Raw genomic sequence first — 25,215 nt, forward strand, 5'->3', positions numbered from 1 at the left:
AGCAGCAGCGCATGGAAGCGTGGCGGTATTTTCTGTTCCCGGCGATGTTGATCAATGATCTCGAAACCCGCGATCCATCATGGAGCCCAAAATCCCGGGCGCGTTAAAGCGTGACAGCCGCGTGCTTTTAAGGTTTCCGAGACACTTTGTATTCAGACGGTAATAGTTTCGCCCGGCGAAAAGTTTCCTCCGCGTCGAAGCTGATCGTGTCAGTGCATGTGTACGTCCCGTGACGTCTTTTCGGTGTACAGGCGGCGGCGATCCCTCTATCCGGCGGTTTGCGATGGTAAACTGCTTCTAAGTTGCGACACGTAAGCCGATCCACCACCCAGCCTTCGAAAAGCGTCGTGTGTGAGGGAGCCGACGTTGCGGCAACTCTGAACGTGACTCGTTATCCTTAAAGGGGATTGATGCTGAATAGAGAAAAGGTGTCGTCGAACCTTTAAAGAAACTCTGTCGCGAGCATTAATGACGCGACAAAATCCCTTGACAGCGTTAAACACTGCGCTCCGCCTACTTTTCCTCCCTGTAGAAACAAGGATTAACCTTGAAAATGATTAAAACCAGACCTTGAAATCTTCCCTTTGTTATCAGACTCACGGAGGATCACGTAAATCCATCTTAAGAGGTCTCGCTATTTTAACTCTGCAAAATCAAATTCCATCTTCCATGGATTTTCTTGAAAATTCTTCAGAATCGATTGAAGGTTCATTGACCTGGCGTGTGACTCGGCGTCACCCATCCACCGGCAGCGGCGTCGTTCCATGAGTGATAATTACAGACTTCTGAAAATCATCGCGAAACGTAGAATCACAGGTATCATTCAATTCCGGTTAATGAAATGAACCGAACCCCTCCCGAACCACTCGCAGTGGATTCTTTCGCCTCGCTGCTGAAGTGTTCCGCGGGAACTCGTTAGGTTCGGGTCCGTTGAAAATTCTCGTGATTTCGAGGGGTTACAGCCCCCCTGAGAAGAAGTGGGGGGAAGGGCATCGGGCTTTGCTAATGACGAAATTAAAGTTGCTCCCCGAACGACGCCGACGAGGATTCTCGTTACTCGCGTCGCGAAGTAAACGAAACTTCGGCCGTTTTTACCTCGTTCCGGCGTAACGGTGTCCCGCACACTCGTTCGGAAGGACTTTATTTCCGTGAGTTGCTAACTTCCGCCTACCTGTGCTGCTGTTTCTTTAACGCCCCGTCGTCGCTGATATTTAATTGGCCAGAATTTTGCCGGATCGCGTTGCAATTAAAACAACCGAATCGAGCGTGCTGCGCGAACAATTTCGCTGATTAACGCACTTCATTAAATACTCTGCAAATTAATTCGATCAGTAGTCTATGCGAGCTGTGCAGGTTTATGTAATTTACAGTGTTCACTGATATCCCACATATCGAGTAGTTCGCTTCGATCGAACGGAATCGTCGGACCAGCGGAGTACCATAATCGCGTAGAGCCGGAACAGTCGTGAATCGGTGAAGAATTAAAAAACGGGGGTTGATGAGTGGACGAGGGGGTTGGTGGAAACGCCGAGAGCTTTCGCGAAACGGTACAAAGCTTCGCAAACAATGCGGGAGGATTTAGACAATTGGCGCGATCGAAATGGCCGCGGTAGAACCCTTTCCTCCGCCTACCCTGTCGTATGGGGTGACGAAAACGGGGTAGGGAGGTTGGGGAACCGACGCGTAACACGCTTTCGGTTTTATGGGCGCGAGTGGCCGGAAAAGCGATTTTCTAGAGGCAAAAGCGGTGAAATAAAATAAAATGCATGGAAACACGGAGAAAGAGAAATTGTTCGTGCGGCAAACGAGGGGGCGGTGTCAGCGCAGAACCGGGCCGGTTCGTGGCGAGGCATCGTCATCGTAGCTGCCCCATGTCGACGCGTTCTGCTCTGTGCCTTTATTCACCGGCCTCGGACACCGAAAACCTCGCCGCTCACTCGGCTCTCTTCATTATTTTTCGTCCGTGAAACCCTCGGCTTCACCGTGCCGCGATCGATAAGTATCGCGAGATTAATTGAAGATAATCGGGCCGGGTTCTCGTCGAAGAATTATCTCATCAAACTTCGGAGAACACGTTTCTTTATGGCACAAGATGCAAGACCAGAGTGATGTTGAGTTACAATTGAATTACTTCACGAATTATAATTAGTAGACTCCGGATTTTATGCATTTATGACAAAAATGGGGCCACGTACAATTTAAAGCAGTGGACATGCTAAAAATATTGAAGGACATCGATGTATTAGTTTCAGCTTGACAGAATAATTGAGAGAGGAGTACAATTTTTATCTGGCTCCTGTGTCCTGCAATCAGTGCGAACATTTTTTATTTTGCATAAAGATCCGCAGTCTAATAATTACAAAGTGATTCAAGTATGTTGAATTATTTCGTAGTTCGAAATTCAGTCGTTTCATTCAATTGTATTACACTGCACCAAAGAACCTCAAAACAAAAAAATTGATTGGTCCGCTAAGAATGAAAATAACAATTGGGGTTGGCGGAAAGATGAACCACCCCGTACAATTAATTCCAGAAAAACGTAATGAACCCTTAAGTACGAAAAATTTTGGTCTGGAACGCCCGGTATACTCTAAGCACGTGTTGGAAACGAGAAGGCTTAGAGAATCGGCGCGGGGGTTGCGGGGGTTTGCGGAGGGTGGAGCGGAACGAGGGGACGAACGAGGAGCAGGAAGTAGCGTTCGGGACAATTTCGCGGTCGGATAATCGCGGGCCAGTGTCCCTTGTTACCGGAGGACGACTCTGTCCCATCCTCCCAACCCTCTGTGCCACCCCTGCGAGCAACCCTTTCGCCGCGGAGTAAACCGCTAGGGATAAGTTTGTACATTCGAACGATTATGGGGGGATCGGGATATATACGGCCGAATTTCGCGGGTTAATGAGGAAATACTGCGACGGGGGTTGTTTCGCGACGGGAATCCTGCGCAATGATTCTGCAGCGAAGTATTACTGAGGTAGTAAACAGGAGTTGAAGATATCGCGAGAGTTGTGCCGAGACATTGAAACGGCGAATGATAAATGACGAGTAGTACTTCTTTCATGTAAATAAGGTGAGCTCGGTGAAACATCTCGAAGATATTCGTCGGCGGCTCAGATCAAAGGCGGGCCGTCGCGTCGGCCCTTTGATCTTCGGCCAACGAATCGGCAACGTTTTACTGTGCCGTGTTTAGCCTGAAATATACGTCGCGGCGGGCTCGTAATACCCCGTAATTATGTGGACACTCGTGCAGATCGAGCTAACCGAATATTTTATACTGGGCGAGGGCTGTGTCGTCTTTGATATCGCGCTTTTCATTAATGTCATCTTACTTCCGGCTCGTACAAATTCTTGATGAGGTTCTTGGGTTGATTTATCGCAAGTGTAAGAGAGTGAGAGGGAGAACGGCGCGGCCGCGCATCCGGATCCTCGTTATAATTCAATTTCACACCTGTAAATAGCGAAGCAAGGGGAATAATGATGCTGCTGAGAGGCCTGCCCTGCTCTTCGCGCGGGTAGTTAAGGGTTGAAAGATGGATGCGCGGAACGTCGCGGAATAATTTATCACGGCCCCGGGAATGGCAGAAGTTTCCCTTTAACGACGAATTTTACGGATTCATGAACCGGCGCCGGATTAATTTGTCGGTTCTAATTGACGCGCGCACGACGCCCGTCCGCCACGGCTATCTTAATGTCGATCGATAATTAATTAATTTTCTATTCATATTCGATTGCCGGGCTGCGGTCGGCCACGCGGGAAACTCGACGACCCAGTTTCCAAGCGATGACCAGTTTCCGAGCTTCTTTTGAACGCCACGCCACAGAAATACGCACAAACTTTTCCAATTCGTTGTTTTCTTTGCAATCATCCCGTCTGACTACAGGCTGTAGTTACCACTTGCGGAATATTTCGATTATACATTTTTTCCGACGCATTTTCCTTCACGTAGAATTGCTTTCTAGATCGGGATTTGTCAACGACGCGTGGAGAATGACGGAAAAATGTTCTCTAACGTTACTCATTCATTTTTTCCGGCATTTTTATTCGTTTCACGTTACTGGAATTCCGGAGAAATCTGCCCCAGTAACAAATAGCTCAGCCAGCGAAACAGGAAATATTTTTGTTTGAAAAATTTTAACCAGTCCCGTGTTTTCAGTTGAAATTGTATTTTCAGACCGAGATAAACCGAGAACACGTTTGATACCTTCCGGTTCCTCGAATTCCCGTTTAAATTGAATAGCGAACTAAAAACTCGTTCGTCGATGGATCGATCGGTGAGTGCGAAGCACGGTTTGCCGCGGCCTGTAACAGGAGGCGCACGCATCGAACGGTAATTTGTTACACGCACGCCCGGAATAATGATCGATAGCGATTAGGAGGTTGAGATCGGGACCAGCGTCCGTGGCGCAGGAGCTGTCGACGGCCGGAAGGGCAACACACCGCTCATCTTGTCGAGTGCAACGCGCCGCTGACCCGTGTATACTTATACGAACATCGTCCCCCACCCTTTCGCATGATTGATGAGCCATCCCTGCGCGCCGTATCGACGGTCCGCGACGCGCATCCACTCTGCATTATTATTGCGAGCCACTTTGGGACCATCCGAGCTGGCGTATACGGTCGTCTTGGGAAATTGGGACCGGGCTGAACAGCCCCCAAGGGGCCTCGCGTGAACGAACAGTCGCTCCGTGCCGCAGAATGGATTTCTGAGGTGGATCGAGTACTTTAGAAACTGTTCAGGATGGAATTGCCTTTGTCCATGCTCCCGCGAACGGCTGTTTGTCTCCCCGAAGCCAGTAAGAAGATTTTAGCTAGAGACCAGTACCCCAAAACCCAGAAATCCAAGTTCCGGTGAATCCAGTAATCCAAGATACAGTAATCTAATTAATTTAATGTAAAGATGGGGTTTTTCAGTAGCCAAACGCGTTAGATGAAAGATCAATTTAGGCCGCAGTCGTCCTCAAAAACCCCATCTTTTGCGTTATCGAGAAATTAATCCTGGAAACGAGTCTATCCATAAGGTCCAGCGTATCCGGCAAAATAATTATTCGAAAGTTGTCCGCGACACAAATTAGTTTCCGGAAGAAAGAAACGAGTGCTTGCGGGTCCCGCTTCGAATATTAAAGTTTGCATCTCTGTGGAAGAAGAATGCATGTAAATGAAATTAAAATTGTGACAGGGGCGTAATGGAATAACTCGCAATTCGAGATTGTCTGAGGGACCGGGTATGTTTTCAATTTGTCAGGCAGAGGAAAGGGGATACGAACAGCGACTGTCAGGATGTTATAATGGACGTATGTCGGCTAAGATTGTTGTCGACGATTCCCGTCCGTGTTCATTACGCAGCGCGGTTCGCGGAATTGTGTTAGCAGTGCCATTGTAACCGCAAGAGGACTTACGGTTCACCGTAATACCTTCAACCGGAGGGGAATCCAGCACGCATCGTTAAACATATCTGGCTCAATAACTCGTCGCACGACAAGCATCAGCGTGAAATGCGGATCCGGTAGCTAGCTATGGAGAGGGTTAATGCGAGCTGTACGACATTGGTCCGTCTGTACCCTACTCCTACCTGTTCACTTCGGAAAATCAAAACGTCGAGGCGTGCTCGAATGTCGATCGATTCACGACCACATCACTGTTCCCTGTCCGAGAACAAGCCGGGGAAACAAGTCATCTTACAAACGTTGATCAAATTGCAAATAAAATAGCGAAGGGAGGGAATGGGCGAATATCACCAAGACAGAGAGTGTCACTTTCCGAGGACGGTGTCAAGTAATCAGCAGTAGCTAGCAGAATAATTTCGAATTGGGCAAAGTCTACGGAATGTTTCCCCGCGGAGGCTGGAACGGCGGATTTACTCTCCGGCTAACTGTTCCACCGGAACTAGACTCGCTTCGGAGCTATCTATCCAACTTGGCTCGCAACCCCTAATTTAGATTCGCACGGATTAACACGACGACTTCCCTCTGTTGGCCCTTTTCCCACTTGACGCTTCCCTTTCGCCTCGGTTTCCTCGCTCGGATGATAAGACGTTGTCAACGAATTTATTCCACGGCCGTTCGAGAGTCGCTAAATTATTTATTCAACGGCTGAACGAGGCCGTCGAGGACGCCGCAGCGAATTCTTTCGCTTCTTCTTTCTCCCAACAGTGCGCAAACTTCGCATAATGCTCTGGTACATTCGTAAACTCTTTCTCTTTCTCTCACTCTCGCAAGGCCAATCTGGATCTTCTCCTAAATAAAGAACACAGAGTCCGATAAACATTGCCTGTGTTCTAATGAAACTGCTTAACATTCAACGCAATCGGCGAGATCAAACTTTCGACAAAACTATTTCAATTCTGATATTCATGAAACTCGGTTCTCTATCTGATTAAAAATTAATGCATATTAGGTGGAAATGTTGTATTTTTGGGATCGAGGTCCAACAATTACGTAGAACATTGTTACGTTGCATATTAATTCTCAGCAAATCTGTGAGTCCTTCCACACATCAGTGGAAGTTTTATTTAGACCACTTAACGGCTTAATCCAATTTCGCCGGTTCAAAGTGTCACGTGAATTTCGAGCGGCGTCCAATCTCATTAGGAGGATGTCAAGAGCGATGAAAAACATTTCGAGGCTTTTTCATTCGGCGGTGCATCGACCATCAGCCGGTCGAGCTGTCGCCTGTCGCTCGAAATAGAAAAGCTTCGGGAGCGATTACGGCTCGATTCACCGGTCGACAAAAAAAAAAAAGAATCGCGGCCAGTTACAAACGTGGGATCGATCATGCAAATGGGTTAATTAACTTCGCGGCGGTCGCGTGTGCGTTTTGAACGGTAAATGGCGGCCGCGTCGGTGATAACAGTCATTCGTGACGGGTTTTATGGGAACATCGATGTCGAAACGATTCGCGATACGTTCGAAGAGCGGCCAGGTTTTTTCCCAGCTTTGTAAAAGAGAGAGAGAGAGAGAGAAAGAGAAACAATGGGGATTGGAACCGAGTGGAAACACCTCTTTATTGTCATGGACGGTCGTTCGTCGGAACGTCGAGGGACGGCAATAAGGAGAGCAAAGTTTCGGGTCCCTTGCCTTTGAGCGACGCCGTCCATATTCAGCGGCGGACAGAAACTAATAAACGACCGCAGAATTGATTTTACACGGAGGATTCGGCTTCTTGTTGGAATGCATGCACAGTGGCCACTTCCGTCAGGGGTGGGGCCACGTGACTCGAGAATATTCATGATTGGACTGTCCCTCCCGATCGTAAAGGGGCTTCAGACTGTCCTCTGATCTGTCTGAGCTTCCCGGACGGCATTAGCGTCGAGTCACGCAGGAGGTTAAAACTTGTTTGGGCTTATCAACGACCAGTCTCCGGTGTAATTCCGTATTCAGTCGACTCGGGATCCACGAATTTCTCTGGCAACTTCCTCGGGCCACACCACCCACCTGCATCTATTAATATTGTAATAGAATTGTTGGTGCTATCAGTCACTGCCAGAGAACATTCGAAATCGAATCCTCCTCTTCGCGTCTTACCGCTACATTAATATGTACACGGCATTTCAAAATTATATTCTGCACCTCTAGATAGATGGAGATTTGTTACAAAAGAGTGGACTGCAAAATCGACATTATATCTAAAGGTCTCGATTCAACCGTTCGCTTAACCCCTTGCCCTACGATGTATTTTACGGTCTCGATGATTAGAACAACATTTCTGTAGATCGTAATTTCTTGAAATAGGAGAAAATTTATATCTACTGTATGCATATACAGAGAGTCTCAGCTGAAGGAGGCCACCTAAATATCTCCTCTATTTTTAGTGGCACAAAAAACATATTTATGGCATAATTTAAATGGTATCGAAGGAGGAATATCATAGAAGAACAATTTTTTTTGTCCGGTTATTTTTTCATAGTTTTCTCAAGGTTATCGTTATTTTATTATCGTGACAACTTATCTTTTTTTATTCCATCTTGTTAATGACTTGGGCATATTCAAATGTATTTTTTCAGCCGTCATAAGATGGAATAAAAGAGGAGATAAGTTCTGCCGATAATAAAATAACGGTGACCTCGAGAAAACTATGAAAAAATAACCGGCCAAAAGAAATTGTTCTTCTATGATATTCCACCTTCGACACCATTTAAATTATGCCATAAATATTTTATGTGACATTAAAAATAAAGGAGATATTTAGGTGGCCTCTCTTTTAGCTGAGACACCCTGTTTGTTCTCGAATAGCTGCAAATTAACAAAACCAAAATAGAATCTTATGTCGTTTATAGGAAATTATTGACATAGATTTTTATTAGGGGTTAATCCCTTTCCTTGAGATTCACAATGTTATGGTAAATTTCGCGGTCCATTTTTGTAACAGAACTCCACCGACCCAGGTTGAGACCCCCTGTACAAAATTCTGTTCATTTTCGAAATACTGCTGAAGTTGTACGAGTTAGGAATAAATGTACAGCTAAGTGGAGACGGGGCTTAAGCCGAGACTGTGGAAGAAGAACAAAGAGCACACGGACCGATTGTGGAACCAATTTGCTCGGGGAATTTTTAGCGATCGATAGAAATATCGTCCGCCGGGCCAACAGAACGGAAACACCACGGCCCCATTAGTATCACAAGTACACAAAGTTTTGGCAAAGGTTTAATCACCGTCAGCCAGTCGCAAACAAGACCGTCATTACGGAATTATCGAGCCGTGTGACGTGCAAGATCATTCGCGTACGTACGCAGGTGATCATCAATTAACAAATCTAGGTACCTATTGAATTATCCACTGCGGATTGTTCGAGGACAGCGTCCGTACTCTGGTGTACGGGCGCAGCGAGGCGCACGATCAAAATGATATTATACGTAATTACCTGCATCGGCTTGGTGATCGGAAAATCTGCGTATAGTTATGTACGGCGAGCTGTTACATTATTACTTAACGTTCTGCGGCACATCATTACGATTTAAGGAGTTAAACGGCCATTAGCGAATCTCGAAATTAATATTCACTGCGACGTCTTTCTTCGCGGGCTATTCATTAAGCGAATGAAATTTTACTCGGTGTTTAAACATTCCTGCGGTGCTCGTATTTAAAAATTATACGATTCTACGGTAACACGATTCCGAGTGGTTCTTTATGCGCTTGTGATGTTCGTATATTTTTAAAATACGAGAAAAATCTAACTGGTCAATCTAGACAATTCTGGATGAAATATTAGGTCGTTCGGAAAGTAATTTCGTTTTTCCTGTACAGATGGCATTGCTTCCATTAGTTATTACTAGACTGCGGATTTTTATGCGTGCATGAAGAAATTCGTTGGGTGAAATATAAAACAGTAAATGATTTAAACAATTCAAGAATGTTGTAGTGCTGCTTTTAATGTAACAAACTCGTTAAGGAATGAAATATCAATGTTGATATTATTCCTGCTTCCCACGATCAACGCAAATATTATTACTTTGCATAAAGATCCGCAGTCCAGTTATTTACTTAACATTATTTTAAATCGCAAAATCGTGGTATTTTCTTGACAGCAGACATTTCGAACGTCAATTCCTGCCTTGGAGTGCTTCCTGACATTTCCAGAATTCCATTGTCGTCGCATCAAATATGCAAAATCCGAAATTGGTCATGGAGGAAACGACCTAATAGTATTTTGTGGCTCGAACGTTGATTCATTTCGGTGTAGTTCTATTTCCATCGTGTCTGGATGCTAATGAACTTTCTTGGGGCGCAGGGATTCAAACGAATTAACGCTTAACGATCTAATAGCAGGTAATGGATCCACGAGGCGGCCGCAAATCCGCTCGGAGCTCTGAATTTCCTCGTGTCCCATCCTATCGTGTATTTCGCGCGCGTCGAAATCGACCGCGATCGAAAGCCAGAGCGGGAAGTGGTATTAAAAGGCCCGGGGCGTGGAATAGGAAGTCGTTCACAAAAGCAGTCAACTGCCGTCAAATCATCCGGCGGCCGGGGTTCGCGCGTGCTCTAACCGTCGAATGGAACACTTTACCGGACAAGAAGCTCGTATTTGTGGTGACACTGTAATCACGGGATCGTCGACACGGCGGGCAGACGATCGTTCTCAGCCGTTTCGGTGAGATTTCTGTTTTACCTCGCGGCGATCTGGTGATACGACCATACGTTTGCCTCCCGACGCCGCTGAATTTGACCCAGATACGCCCTGGCACTGTGCATTTGTCTCCGCCGGACCGTTCCATTCGGAGGATCCAGTCTCTCAGCGCTGGCAAGTCATCTGTCCGTTTCCACGGATGACGAACGAGATGAAACGAACCCCTTTTCGGTATAATTTTCGCCGCCCCAGGTGTGTCTGCTTCCATACCGCCGTTCACGCTCACTGGCTATCCCCTATGCGCTCCAAGTAACTTGAAACGTAAAAATTCTACTCTATTTTCGACGATATAAAAAAGTAACGCAGGGTTAGGATTCTGCATACGAAAACGAATCGATTTTGTGAAAAGAAATTTCTTCGTAGCTGGCTTCGTTATCGAGATAATTCAACTTGAATATCTATCAAGGACACGTGGACTGAAGCACGGTGGGCGGAGCGTCGCCGGTCACGTGCAGACGTCACCGGAGTGGCTCCGCCCACAGTTCTTTAAACTCAATTATCTCGAATACTAAGTGAGTTGGAAGAAAATTTTCTCCACGTTTTTGATCCAGAATTCAATGCAGAATCTATATCTTCTTATATTTATATTAAATTGTAATACGAGTCAAATATTCTCGAGTGAAAAGTTGCCAGATATTTTCGCTTCCCATTCGGTAGATTTTCCGGTTCTACGTTGACACAGTTGCAGCCCCCGCTACAAAGTACAACCGCGGAACGACAGATAAACCGGCAGCATGAAGTTCTTGCCCCGTAAATATTCTCGTGGGCTAGGCTGCTATTTACCGTAGGAATTTCGGTATTTATCGGCGAAAGGATTTACAGCGTTCACTCTTCGCAGCATCTCTCGGTCGTTGCTGATTAGAAGTTTACATTCCCCGGCTCGGAAGACTCGCCTCGGGCACGTCAAAGAAACGAGGGGACATTTCCAATCGCAATACGGACTCGAAAACGACGATCTACGTTTCGTAGATGTTATTTAACTTTGGCGAACTGTGAAGGTAGGAGCTCTCTATTAAATTCCAGTCTGTTGCTGTAAAATTCGCAGAAAAACTGGTGGAAACATTGGTGATCTTTTGAATCCGATCAAAAATCCAAGAAACGAATGTCTGAGAACAAACATTCCCGAACCGCAAGAGTAGATTGTCGGCGACCGTTCCGACAGCAAATTCGTCGGGTAACAATATTATCACACAGACGGTGGACCAGGCATAACGCGATTATATGTTGAAGGGCCGGGGATTGGCGAGCGGCGCTTAGAGGTCGAATTAGCTGGCAGCTGACCGCGTAGCCGGACGAGTTGTTGATCAACGGGTTCTCGAAGTCGCGGGAAGTGGCTCGTAGAAGGCGAACTCGATCGTTCTACCGAGATTTATCGGGTGGCTGGGATTCGTGCTCCCCGGAGATACGGTGGAGGGAGCACTCGAAGCTAGGAAGGCCCGAGGGACGATCGAGGTTTGAGGGATGCTCGAGGAGAATTGAAACGTCATGTTCCCGGTAGAATCGCGGTGTGCCGATGGCTAGAGGGAGAGAGGAAGACAGGGGAGGAGGGAAACGGAAAGAGATAGAGGAGAGGCGAAAGAGAGGAGTGGGTGGAGGAGGAGACCGGTGGAAACGTTGAAAGCCTGTCGCGACTGAGACGCTCGCAGAGACACCGTTAGAGCGTCCCGAAAGCGCTCGGCTTTCAGATGGAGCCGGCTTGGCTGGTTGATGCGGCCCGCCCTCCGCGTATCGATGGAGAGAGAGAGGATAAGAGAGAGAGAGAGAGAGAGAGAGAGAGAGAGAGGGAGGGAGAAAGCCGCGCAAGGAATGTTTCATGAAGCGAGCCGGATTCCACGCTCCATGTAGCTCGCGGGCGCCGGCATTACCGGAAGAAAGCCCGGCCCGCCGCTTGGAGAAAGGGAAAACAGCTTGAAAGCTTAACTCGGCCGTACATTTTCATTCGGACCGCGTTTTCGATACCGGTAACGATATTGGATGACGCGCGCGCGGAAAAGTGAATTACTTTTATACACTTTATTACGAACGCCTTCGGGAGCTAGCCCTCCGAAGATCGAGCTAGGTAGCAGAAGCAACCCTTCGAGAGTTATACGCCAGTACAGAGGCCAGATACCCTCTGCGAGAGGGTATTTACCAGCTTTTGTGCTGCTTCCACACCTTCGGGGACTTCGGGGGATTGGAGCTGCGTCGGTGAGGGTGTCTTGTCGTTAATTATGCGGCGATTGTTGTAATAAGTGGCCTCCAGGGGAGGAATCAGTTCAGTGGGTATTGCAGGGTTGCATACAACCTTGGATTATCCCCTTTCCGAAGATGGAATTCCTTGGAAATTAAATTACGTATTTCTTAAATATATTTAATGTCTTCACAGTTTTAATAGTAAATGCTCGAGGAGGATTTGACAATATTTATTTCGACCTTTCAATAGGCTGTTCCGCAAAAGACTGTGAGCTCTTTGTACGCCGCGGTGTGGCGTTGCCTACGAAGCCTCGTCCGATCGTCTTTTTTACAACCATTTGTTTAACGGACATGTTCGGTTTCGCAATCGATTATTCGTTTTCGTTCTTTACGTATTTTAGATTCTAGCGTTTAGAAATCTGCCGGTCTGCGCGGCAAGCGTTGTATATTTTACCGCAAATCAACCATTGTAACCGTCGCGGCATTGTCATTCTCAAGGTCCGTGAGGACCCGAGGCAGTCTTCGCGCCCCCTTAGGCCATCCGGTTCGCACTAAAAACAGTCGTTAACTGTTTTAGAATAAAGAGGTACCGTACGCGAAGTACCTAGGGTTCGGGACCCAAGGTTCGAACCGATGGTCGTCCATCCGCTCGGGACAAGGGACCATAAAACATGTGCAGGCCACTTGAGCCTTTTTCGTCGCGCTGCGTCGGGGTTCCCGGTATTGCAATTTCCCGAAATTTCCACGACTGACCTGAGGTAGGGACTTCCACCTCCACCGGTGAGGACTGTCCGGAAGATTCTTCTCCCTCAGGTCAACCAACGAATGGAGATGATTCTCCCGAAAAATCGGGCCCATCCCCTCGAAGAAGCAACGCCAACGAGGTGACTAGCAATCGGACCCCGGCGCAAAAAGTCAGAATCTTTTCGTCGCTTGGAGATAACACATCGTAGCATCTTACGGAGAACACCGTGTTCTCAGCTACATAGTTACGCGATAAAACATTTTACACGCTCGTCCGTTCATCTTGTAACGCCGCTATAGTCCGCTAGTTCCGTGAAACAGTTGTCTAAAGTCAATTCCGCCGGCAACAAATTTGTACAATTTAATAAACGTTATTGTTAAACCGAGAGTACAAATACTTTTTCAATTCACGAGAAAACAGACATGATCGTCTTTTTACACGTGCTGCACATGCGTTTCCGTCTCTATCCTACAGTATACGATTTTTTCTTTTTCGTCCTAAATGAATAAGCAATCGCAGTTCCGATTCTCACCGAAATACTGATGCACATTTGCTGCGGCCAGAGTGTGACGCTCGAGAATGTGCGAGGCGCTGCAATAGGTCGTGCACGGCATCAGGATTTATCAATAAGTAAATACAATCAAGGACACGGGGATGCGCACGAGGACCCGGGTCGAGAGATGCATAGCGAGAGAGGCTGCAGAATCAAATCTGCTGACAAAATATTGATACGTCTTGGAACAACGTGGGTGCAGCGCAGCAGTTACATGTTAATTACATCGTGCTCGCGGTCCGCCCGTTACGTACGCCGTTACACCGAGCCTCATGAATATTCCACCACGGCGCTGTAAGACCTACGTCCGTTCGTTTTACCAGCATCATGGTGTTATACCAGCCATCAAAATTGCCGTGCGCAAACATAATCCGTCCGAGGTCAAGGAAATTCCACTGATAAGTGGATAAGAAACCGGCTGCGAGGCCTGGCGGAATGTGCGTCTTACCGCAAAACCACTTCTCACATTGTATTAGGTTGTCCCAAAAGTTTCTTCCGGAATATGATCCTTTAATATTGCTAAATAAATATCAGGTTGTCCCAAAAGTTGGTTTTCGATGCATGCACATAATGCAAATTCATATTAAGAAGTACTAAAATATTAACATAAACATTATCGTATTGTTTGCATTTATTTAGCGACATTAAAGGGACACATTCCGGAAGAAACTTTTGGGACAACCTAATATTTACGAGAACAGCGTCATCGTTCTCCTGGCAGAAAAAGATTTTATTCAGAGACAGGCTGTGTGACAATGTAATTGTCATTGAATGCTGACTGAAACATATAAGATGTGTAAGAGGGTGTGATTAGGCGCCCACGTGACATCCGTCGAAGGTGGAATCGCGTCGTTACATCGTGATCGGGGAGTAGGACTCTCAGACAGTGAGTTGGTTCCAAAGTGACCGCTCTCAGTGGAGGGAATCAATCATTTCTCGGGCAAGAAGCTCGCCGGGGTTTTTCCGGAGGCTCGATCAGTCAGATCTTGGAGGCATTTGCGGCGGACAGAGCTGGAAACTTCAGTCACCGTTCCCGGAGGCGAATGGAGTGCTCTTGCCTGGCCGGAAGCGCAAAAACTTTAATCGGTTTACCGAATGGACCGAGCCGGAACGGAAGGGAACGTAACGTAACGTAACGGAACAGACAGAGAGAGAGAGTGAGAGAGGGGTGGGATAGGGAGAGAGGGGTGAGAGAGGCTGCTGGACGAACGCTCGATGGGAGATAATTGAAATCCACGTGGAAAGCTAGGGCCCTCCGGAGATTGCCATTAATTAGAGCCATAGATCACCCGGCGTGGTTTGTGACAAGCAGATCCTCGACCCTCTCTCTACGCTAACCTGCTCCCTAGCTCGTCTTTGCCGTGACGCTGCGTATGCAACCAGTATCTCGCCAGCAACCAGCTCCCGAGGCTGGTTACCTGCTACCGGTAGCCCACCGATAGCGTATCTGCTTGGATTGCATAACGTATTCGCAATATCGTCTCGAGTGGATCTTGAATTAGGGGATAGTTACGAATCAGCAATAGCTGCCGCCTCGGATCCCGGATCCCACCCCCACCAACCAATGTCTACTGGATCAACTGTGTTTCGTTCACGATCTACCGTCTTCGCCGCGCGACCACTCCAGATCCTAACCCATCGAACGATCCGATCACCTCAATAGATTAGTGCGACTTAAACCCGGGATCCCGTCAAAGGCCTTTAAAGGCTCTAACGAGCGGAGGATCCTCGGGCTGACTACCTCCAACTACATAGTTCTATTCTACTGATCCGTACTAACGAGTTGCACGATGCTCTGGAACTGTCGTCTTCTATTGCATTCTCCTAAGCCGTTTATTAATTGTCTATCCTCCAATTTGAAAGCCCCTCTACATTCCGAATGGTCCTAGTTACGAACTTTTACACCCGCGGTTTTGTTAAAATTCTATTACTATGAATATAAAATCTGAGCAGACTCACGAAAGCATCAACGAAGAAGAAGATGAAAATCAAGAGAGACGAAGAAACGCCAGCAAGTACAATTAACTGCCGTCACGTCTGACCAAAGACCCTAATTTCCCCTTAAAATATTCATACACCAATCGAGGCTTCGAAATCATCCGCAAACTTCTCGTTCAACAAGAATAAACTTCGAATCCAACGAAACTTCAAGCCACATCGCACAACAAATTCCCGACTCTTTATATTCGCCGTTGTTCCCCGGGAGCATTCTGGTTGTCTCGTCTCAATTTTTCTTACCGACCCCATTCTTTCCTCGATCTCGCGATACCGAGATGACGTTCCAGGTCGCGCAGACTAATTCCGCAGTCACGGTGTCCCTGTAATTCAATACCACGCCGGGGCGGTGGAGGGTCTCTCTCGACCCTTCTCAGTATTCCCAGCTGTCTCGGCCGACAAACCGTAGTTCCACTTTTGTTAGAGTTGTATCTGCGAGCCGAAGTTTTCCCCGGTCCCTCGTCCATACTTATCAGTGAAAAAGCGTTCCGCTGATAGCGACCGGCGGGAAACAATGAGGAGGAGCGTTCTGCGACAGCGCTTCCTTAAGTTACATCGGGAAACTTTTATTTGCTCGACAGCCCTCTGACGAAACTTGGGCCGCTCGATGTTAATTGCCCGGCAGGTATTAAGGCCGGGTTTCGATTCGGACGCATATTTGAACAACCGGCCTCGAATATATCCGCCGCATCATCGCCGCACAGTCAGAACTGGGGAAAATAGTATTTTAAATAGTGAATAGTCATATTTATTTTAAAGCATGTGTGTACAACTTTGAAAATAAAATATTTTATTTGATGCTGTACAACTTTGAAAATAAAATATTTTATTTGATGCTGCACTTTGTGGAAATAAAATATTTTATTTGAGGCAGTAAATTTTTTGAAAATATTATTTTATTTGAAGAATATTGAAAATATTTGTATTTTTTCTTTCTTTTCAATTTCAATTTTAGATATTATTGCTGAAAATAATGGTTCGAATTCAATACATTTGTTTCTCAGAGTATTATAACAATGCAAAAAGTAAAATATTTTATTTCGTGTTTCAGATTGTTAAAATAGAGATATTTTATTTCGTGGATCAAATTGTTGAAATAGAAATATCTTATTTTGAGGTTCAAATTGTTAAAATAGAAATATTTTTTTTTCGAAATTCCATACCTTATTTAAAGTACTATTTTCTTTAAGCAAAATAAAATCTAAAATATTAGGTAGTATTCCAAATATTTTTTTCGCCAAATAATGCCCACCTCTGCGCACTTTTTTTTGTCTCGAAGTGTTCGCCAAAATACTTTAGGATAACGGGTAATTAAAGTGTCTTAACGTCTCACGCGATTTAACAGACAACAGGTATATATGTTTATTAAAACAATAACAAAACGAAACGAAACAAGATGTAACAACAACAATAACGAGAAAGCTAAGAACCACAAACGTTGACTGATCTCGAGTCCTAGCAAGGCACGAAGATTCTAACGCGGAAAAGACAACTCTAGAGCGATGTGTTCTCAACGAGTGTCACGAGCTTCCTGACCACTGGTAAAAATCCTTTTCGGTGGGAGGATTGGTAACGTGAGAAAAACTGTTAAAACGAGGGGAGGAATTTTCCGTTCCTCAAGAGCAAGGAGACACTTTCTTCCAAAACAATTCAAAATCGTCGCTACCAAGGACATCGCAACGGTTCAGTCAGGATTCTGGCAATCGTCACTTCAACACAACCGTCCAAAGTGCGTACTTGAGAAGGATGGGATTTCCGCGTCCGGAAAGTCCCTCTTTCCCACGCACCATGTCCACTACAATACGATCTCTCAAATCTTCCGTAAGATAAAAAATTTTGGTTGTCCTAGCTATTGAAATATGTGAACAACGGTGTGCCAGTTTTATTATTTTTATTTATCTACTCGTGTAGCGTTGTTATGCATTGAAAGTAAAGAATTTGTAATACTCAATTTTCACTTCACTGTCGTGTGCCTGTTTAGAATTATTCGAGTTTGAAGAGGACTTACTGCGATATTTCGCATTTGTAGAATTCTTAACGCTTTACCTACCGGAAGCCTGTTAATAGGATTTTCAATAATTTTGCTGTACCAAAAGAAAGCATAGAAATTTTCTTTTACATTGCAATCTTAAATGAAACTATTAGATAACGTTATTGAAGGTGTCTTGTTTGTTCATAATGAAAATTGCTGTTACTATTGATGGTTCGATTAAAAAGTATTTAGCCATGAACCATAGATTTTTCAAAATTAAGCAATAATCACCGGTCGGTAAAGTGTTAAGAAAGAAATTTTCCAGCTTCCAAGCAAGTCCCGATGTTCTTTTTTCCGCCATAGGAAACCGTATTGTTTCTGTTGAAAATAGTATTGGCCAACTTTTTCGGAGTAAACGCTACACTCTGCGCCGCCTAATCGCTTTCACGGAACGGTACCATTGGTCACCGGCAGTAGAGGAAGATACCGGTCGAGTTTAGGGTATCCAGTCGGTGCAGGAGATTGATTCATGGATAGGAAAATCTGTAGAAACGTCCCCCCTTGGTATTGGCTGCCTCTCCGAGCAGTAATTTGTGAGAAGGGTCCGTTTTGGTTGAAGGAAGACATACGATGTCGAGGCGCTACTCCGAAACCGGAGAACATTACGTCGAACCCCCGGCACTCTAATGACGAATGTGCCTTAACAACCGTTTACTATGCTCCGCGGTGCCATTACAGAAATTGGCCACATTCGCGCCGTAATTGGCCGGATTCCGCGGAGAAAGTGTGCGAGAAGATTGCCGGGCTCGAACGGGATACTTTCCTATGGTTTTATTGCTGTTGGTTGTTAGACTCTGTGCTAACACGGTTAGGGCATCTCTGGTCGCGTGTTGCGATTATTATTGCAGGGGAGGTTGTTGCGGATTTTTCTGCGGAGGGATATTCGTGAACTAGTTCTAGAAAGGTGAAACTAAATATTTCGTTAATATACACGAAGACGGTATTTATTTATACAGCTGAGATGTGTCTCGAGAAATCTTGAGATCCACGAAATTGGAGTTTCCGATCCGATAAACTGTCAAATCTTAAGTAAGAGTGACAATAATGCGAAAGTTCATTTTCCAGAAAAACGGTTTGACGTATGATTGACTTAACCTACTGAAGGAACGTCGCAAGCATCGCATTACGTTAAAAATACCGATATTTAATCGCGAATGAATTACATCCACGCTAACAAAACTGGAGCAATTTACAGATGGCTCCAAATCTAACGAAGGATGTAGATATTCTGTCATATTCCCTAATCGTCGTAAATTATTTAAACTCGTTGACTTTTGCTCTGCTTTTTCTGTGAAGCCTATATGCCATATTACGAGAGCTGTTCAATCCATTGTCTCTTCTCAGGACTTCAATTTTATAATATTCACCGATTCCGCCAGTGTACTAGAGAGTCTATCCTACCCAGAAAAGCAAGACCCCATTATCATTCACATCTTCAATGCCTTAATCGAAGCTCAAATCAACAACAAAGAAATCATCTTTTCTTGGATCCCCTCTCACGTAGGGATATCGGAAATGCCTACAGAATGCTCTTTTTCGCACAGAGATATGATAAAACAAATTAAAAGAGAAATTAGAGTTGAATGGAATGCAAGATGGACTAGTTCTCCTCCCTCTAATCCATCCTTGGTAAGGCAAGACCTCATAAATAATGAATGCCCCTAGGTTACTAACAGAAGAGGTTACTTTAAAACAGGTTACATAAAAAAAAACTAGAGCAATAATCCGTAGAACTGGTACGATTCCGTTGACCGCCACACTATCTCGCCGAAACGGTTAAGAGGCCGCTAAAGCGACAGTCGCGGAGCTGAGGAACAAAAGGCCAAGAAGAGTCGAACGACGTTTGCCATCATTATCGTCGTTAGCCGGGGCAGCACAAAGCGACCCAGGTTCAACAAAGTCTTCCCGAAGGAAGCACCTTAGGTAGCGTGGGTCGTAGAACGGACAGATAAAGATGTAAACGGAAACGGTGGCGGACGAGGTAGCAACGCAGCCGGGAGGAGTCGCGCGGAAGGAAAAGAAAGCCACGAATTTACAAGCGGAAACACGTACACGTTGGTGGTTCCCGTGGAAGAATGCGGGGACATTAGGGAGGAAAATAAGGGAGACTCAAAGGGAGGGTTAAGGGAACCATAGCAATGGGGAATTCGAGAGAGGGGAGTTGGTGAGGACGGAAGAGCCGAGGGAGGAAAGAGGGGTGGCTAGAAGATGGTGTCTGGAGTGGAGAAGCTTTTTTCATTAAAGTACAGAAAATCTTTTTAAGGGGTATAAAGGATCGACTCACGGAATTCCTTTGGTCGACCCGAGTCCCGGGCAGTGAAATTGCCGGGCGCGATACCCGGCAAGGAAGCGACTTGATAAAGGCCGAAACAAAGAAGGTGAGACAGTGGGGTGGGGTGCAAGAGAAGAGGGGATGATTTCATCGTGCCGACGAAATTCCGTGTTAATGTCATTCACGGTCGATCGCCGGCACAAAAGGGAAACAGACACTCGAAGCATTCCCACTTTTAGGAAATTGTGCAGCGCGTCCGTCTTTGCGCGACTCGGTTCCGGTCCACGCTCGAACGCGCCACCTGTACACCCCCTGGCGCGCAACCCCGCGCGCGAGTGGAATTGCGGGGGTGGCAACCTCCACGCCGCGCCGAGCACTTGGAAATTACGGTCGGACGTTTGTCGGCGACGGTGTGTTTCGTTACCTCGATACAACCAAGCCTTGTCTCTCGGACAACCACTCCGGCGAATGGAATATCGGGAACCGTATCGGCTCCAACCCCTCCCCGAACCCGCGATCCTACGTTTCGATGCCGCAGACGTTGCTTGCGGGAACGGGACACGCTTCGCTGTTCTTGTACGGGATGTTCGGAATGCTCCCGAGTGGTTCTTGCGAACCGAAGACACCGATGCAAGGGGTGATGATCATATTTTGGCGAATTAACCGGTTTGCTCTGGCGGGACTGCCAGTTGGAAGTCTTTTTAACCGATTTCGAGAAAGGAGGAGGAGGACTCAATTCGATCTGTATGTGCCTGTTTTTCTTTTGCAATATAAAAAATGTGTAGATGATTTGCAAAACGGAGAAGCGAAATCGAAGTTTCCTTTCTTCTTTGAATTATCTGATTAAGCTGAAACCAATACGCTGATGTCCTTAAATCTTTTTAATACGAGGTCGTTTTTTGCCATGAATGCATAAAATCCGCAGACTAGTGATCACGTAGAAAGGAACAAATCGTAAACCCATAATAAAATTTTATTTTTGCCAGGCTTGATTTCATTGACGAAATTACTTCAAGTTTGTAGGATAGTCTAGAGGCTGGCATGTGCACTTTTTTCTATTTTTAAGTCACAAAGAATCACCCTGTACAATGACAGACGCGAGAAGGAAACGGGGAAAGAACTGTACTTACAGCTCCAGAAAAATAAAGCCTTGTAAATACGAGACTCGGCTTAACACTGCACAAAGCTGCGACTTTATTGCGTCGTGAATAGCAGCGTCCTTTGCTACACGCGTCAGTATAGTCTCATACCCATTATCGACACAGTCCTCGGTCTTGTCGCCCAATAAACGAAGCCCTTTTCACGTCGCTTTTTTATCTTCCACTAGTCTCTGTCGTCTAGACATATTTGCCAGGCGTTAGATCGCTTTCCAGAAATTCAGCCCGACGTCTGCTGTCGTTGATCGGCGTTCCTCGAGAAATCAGGAATTTCATGCATCGTCCCGACGCCTCGCCTCCATTCTATCTAATTTCACGAGGCGTTCTTCTAAAGCGTCACCTTTCGCGCGAGGCTGACGTTGCAATTATTCGCAAATAATCGAGTCGACCTGTTTGTACGATCGATGGAAATCACCGGGACGCGGAACAGGTCGGAAAAAATAATCTGCACTTGTCGGTTCCTGTCACATTAAATCGATAAATGCATTTGATCGATTTCGAAGAATTTTTATGGTCGCTGGTTCCGCAGTCACCTGTTACGAGGGAGTCGATCGAGGAATGTTATTGACTGCCGTAGCCAATAGCAAGAGAAGAATTGCAATAAATCAGGAACACGCGCTCGCTATCAATATTGCGTGCTCGGAGTCTGTACGAAATCATTTCCGCTAGAATAAAGGTAATTTTCCAATAACGAATATTCCATCTAGAAAGTTTCACTGAAAACTCTACCGTTCCGCGAATACTAAGAAAAGCGTCCAGATTAGTGGATTAGTAATTGTCATGTCGACACAGTGTACTGTTAGAGGTTAACTGAAATTACAATTATTCCTGGAAAAAAAATACTGGTAGAAATTGTAATGAAAGTTCTCTCACCTGGGACCGATAATGAACCTGATAATAATTCATTGCTGTATTATTTCTAGCTTCGTTATTCCCTGTATCGGCAATTCGTTGCATAAACGACGGCAGAATGCCGGCGATTACGGGTTGATTGAAATATCCTCCGGGACAGGTTAAACCTCAGAGGTGCACTGAAATAATTTCGCTTTTATTTCGCCGGCTAATCGGAGCTAATAACGACCACGTTTACGACGAGAGAGGAGGATACATTTAAAATAGATAATATTCTCGCGGCGGTTTATTCGCCGCCGCATAATGCTCAACACATTTTCCATTTCAAGCCGGCTAATAAAATAGAAACACTTTAACAAATCTTCAAACGATGAATGATTAACGCTGAATAGCCGCTCCGCGAACGGATTTCAAATGCAAATCTCACTCGAAACAGTTATTTCGTCGAGAGCGAATTCAGGCCCGATTAATAAACCATCTCGCTTTTCAACGTTCGACAACGAACGATCGATAAACAATAGATTTTGTCTCGTTGCAGATCCGCGGGGTCGTCGTCTCCGGAACGAAAGCCGCCGATCCGCTTGCCGTAGGTGAGTGAAAAATTCAACTCGCGAACGTACCGTCGCCGAACGCGAAACGATCCACGAGCGCCATAAATCTCGCCGCTCGCAGTTAAAGGACGACGGGATTTAATTAATAGCGTCTCGGCTGGCAATCGACGCAACGGTGTAATTTGACTCGACCGCGTGATCGATATTGGCACAATATGCGCCGCCGGAAACGCATAATTCGCCAACGCCTCGCATCTCGACGCCAGTTCGTCGCATCTAAATCAGTAGAAAGAGTCGGCCATTTGTCCGACGAGCGACAGAAAGCTTTCAATTACACAGCCGCATGTTGCTCCGTTAGAATGTGTCAAGGGGTAGACTCTCGTTTCCAGGATTGCAACGGTGTGGATGAGCTTCTTCTCATTTCTCGATAATGCAAACATGGGGTTTGTCAGAAATCAAAAGCGCTGGATAAAAGATCAATCTAGGCCGCGAGTGCCCTCAAAAGTCCTATTTTACCACGTTTTTATTAGCTCGCTTTCTTGTATGTTTGTTTGTTTGTTCGGTACAAATTTTGCAATTGATTTTAAACTAACTTCCCGATGAGCTAGAGGCTTGAAATGTTAAACGTAGCTCAGAACTGGATGACAATGCAATATTTAAAAAAAAATTATTTTAAAAGCCTATGCGTTTAGAAGATATAAACTATTAAATTTAACCGTTACACCTCCCCGCGCGACGCTCGGTAGTACTTACGTGTCGCGTTCAACGATCCCCACTCCGTGCGACAGCGCTCCCTACTCCATTACGCATTCCCACTCTGACTCACCCCCACTCCACTGACCCGTTTCGCACCAAAGGAGCTCAGTGTGCGTTCGAGCTCCGTGCGGTGTTTACAAAGTTACTACGTATTATTATAAGTATTTTCATAGCTATTAAAAATTCACAATCACAAATTTTCAGGACTATCTATACGGGATTAGGAATCCGTATGGGGCTAGAAAAAATTATTTTATACTTTCTAGTCCGTTCCTGAAACGTGGTGTTTTTTAAAAATTTATTTTATACTTTTTAGTCCGTTTTAAAAACGTGGTATTTTTTAAAAATTTATTTGTATTTAAATAATTATTTTTACGTTTACAAGGCGTAATTTTCACTATTTGGCAGCACGTAGCTATCGCAGCTTTATGAAAACAGCTACATGCGCAGTTTTATGCTTCCGAATAATGTCGATTACGTCTCGTAAACAAAAAAGATAGGACTTCTGAGGGCGATTACGACCTACATTGTTCTTTTATCTAGCGCTTTTGACTACTCATCTTTGCAATATCGAGAAATGAGAAAGCGAATGCTGCCGAATAATGCAAATTACGCCTCGTAAACGTATAAATAGGAAATTTGGGGGCGATTGCGGCGTAGATTGATAATTTATCTAGCGCTTTAAGAAACCCCATCGTTGCGTTACCGAGAAATGGGAAGGCGCATCTCGCAGCCATGTAATCTTGGAAACGAGAGAGTTCTTAAGAAGAACAGCAATGAATATCGACACGTAAAAGTTTCCATTGAAATTCAGTAGAACGAGTCAGTGAGATACATCAGACATTCCCTTAAAATCTATTAAATATTCTTTAAGAATACCGGAACCAAGCATCTGTATAAGTGGGTGAACGCTCCATTGCACCCTGTTCTAGTAGATCGAGTCTGCCACAGGTCGGACACAGCTGGAAGCGGTGAGATCATAGATATTTGTCGGCGCCTCGTCGATCCCCGATGCACACCGGATCCATATCTCAGCACGAGGCGACTCGGCAAAAAAGTAACATATGAAATTCGAGCTTCTACCGGGGAGGAACATCGTGTTCGATTCGGCGAATCCGGCTCAAGAAACGTTCGCGAACACGAGTACCGACGTATCGGTGTTCAAGCATCAACACGCGATTTTTTCCACGGACGTTGCACGTGGTAAGGTGGCGTCGTCGACAAGACGATTCGTCGTGAAATTGAATCGTCCAGATGGAAATTCACGTCGGTCGGCGACGGACTTACTCGTGTGTGGATATAGAGGTACGTACAGGTCTGTGTGCGTGTTCTTTGAGGCACGTATTCGGTGCGGAACCGTGCTCCTATATCGTTTTCCATACTCGAGCGCCTCGGAAGTTATAGAAGTCCGTCGCGTACGGACTGAATCGTAAAGCTTCTGGACATTGAAAATGGGATTTGAGGGATGACGGACCGGCTGGTTGGTCGGGACGAGGGGTGGGAGAAGTTTCGACTTCGTTCGGAAACAACAATCCGCTCAGATCTTATTTCCCGGGTCGGTCTTTGATCCGACAGCTTGCTCTACGGTTTCTCCTCCTCCTCCTCCTTTTTCCACTCTCACGGATCCTTATACACGATGTTGCGTTCGTGTAATGGCGTGTCCGAGAGAAACCAGTTTGTACTCTCCCTTTACCCGCCGGAAACAATTCTATACATCCTTTGATGAAACATTTTCGCAGAGAACGTTTCACAACAGCAATAAAATAGGTGTGTCGATTGTTGATGGAAATCCTTAAAAGCGCATGGAACACACAGATTCTCGGTAAACAAGCTATAACCCGTAATTCCAAGTGAAATAATAGTCGACCTCTGCGACTATTCACACCAGCTGCTCCTCGAGGGACTGCCGCGGAAGTACCATAGTTTTCCATGGCCATACCGCGAGAGCACCAAACTGTCGAATGATGTTTGAAGAGGCTCGTAACACACCGAGCCGCAGTGTAAATAAAAC

General features: G+C 45.7%; 1 protein-coding gene across 2 annotated transcripts in view; it reads left to right on the forward strand.

Annotated features, from left to right (window-relative positions):
- Positions 1-25,215, forward strand: part of LOC143215757 (uncharacterized) — a 281,565-nt gene that overhangs the window by 68,345 nt on the left and 188,005 nt on the right. For both annotated transcript variants that reach the window (XM_076438167.1, XM_076438169.1), the window contains exon 2: positions 22,436-22,487. The gene's annotated coding sequence lies outside the window, so the exon portion shown is untranslated. The remainder of the gene's footprint in view (positions 1-22,435; positions 22,488-25,215) is intronic.

Source organism: Lasioglossum baleicum, chromosome 14 (genome assembly GCF_051020765.1).
Source record: "Lasioglossum baleicum chromosome 14, iyLasBale1, whole genome shotgun sequence".
Classification (NCBI taxonomy): Eukaryota; Metazoa; Arthropoda; class Insecta; order Hymenoptera; family Halictidae; genus Lasioglossum; species Lasioglossum baleicum.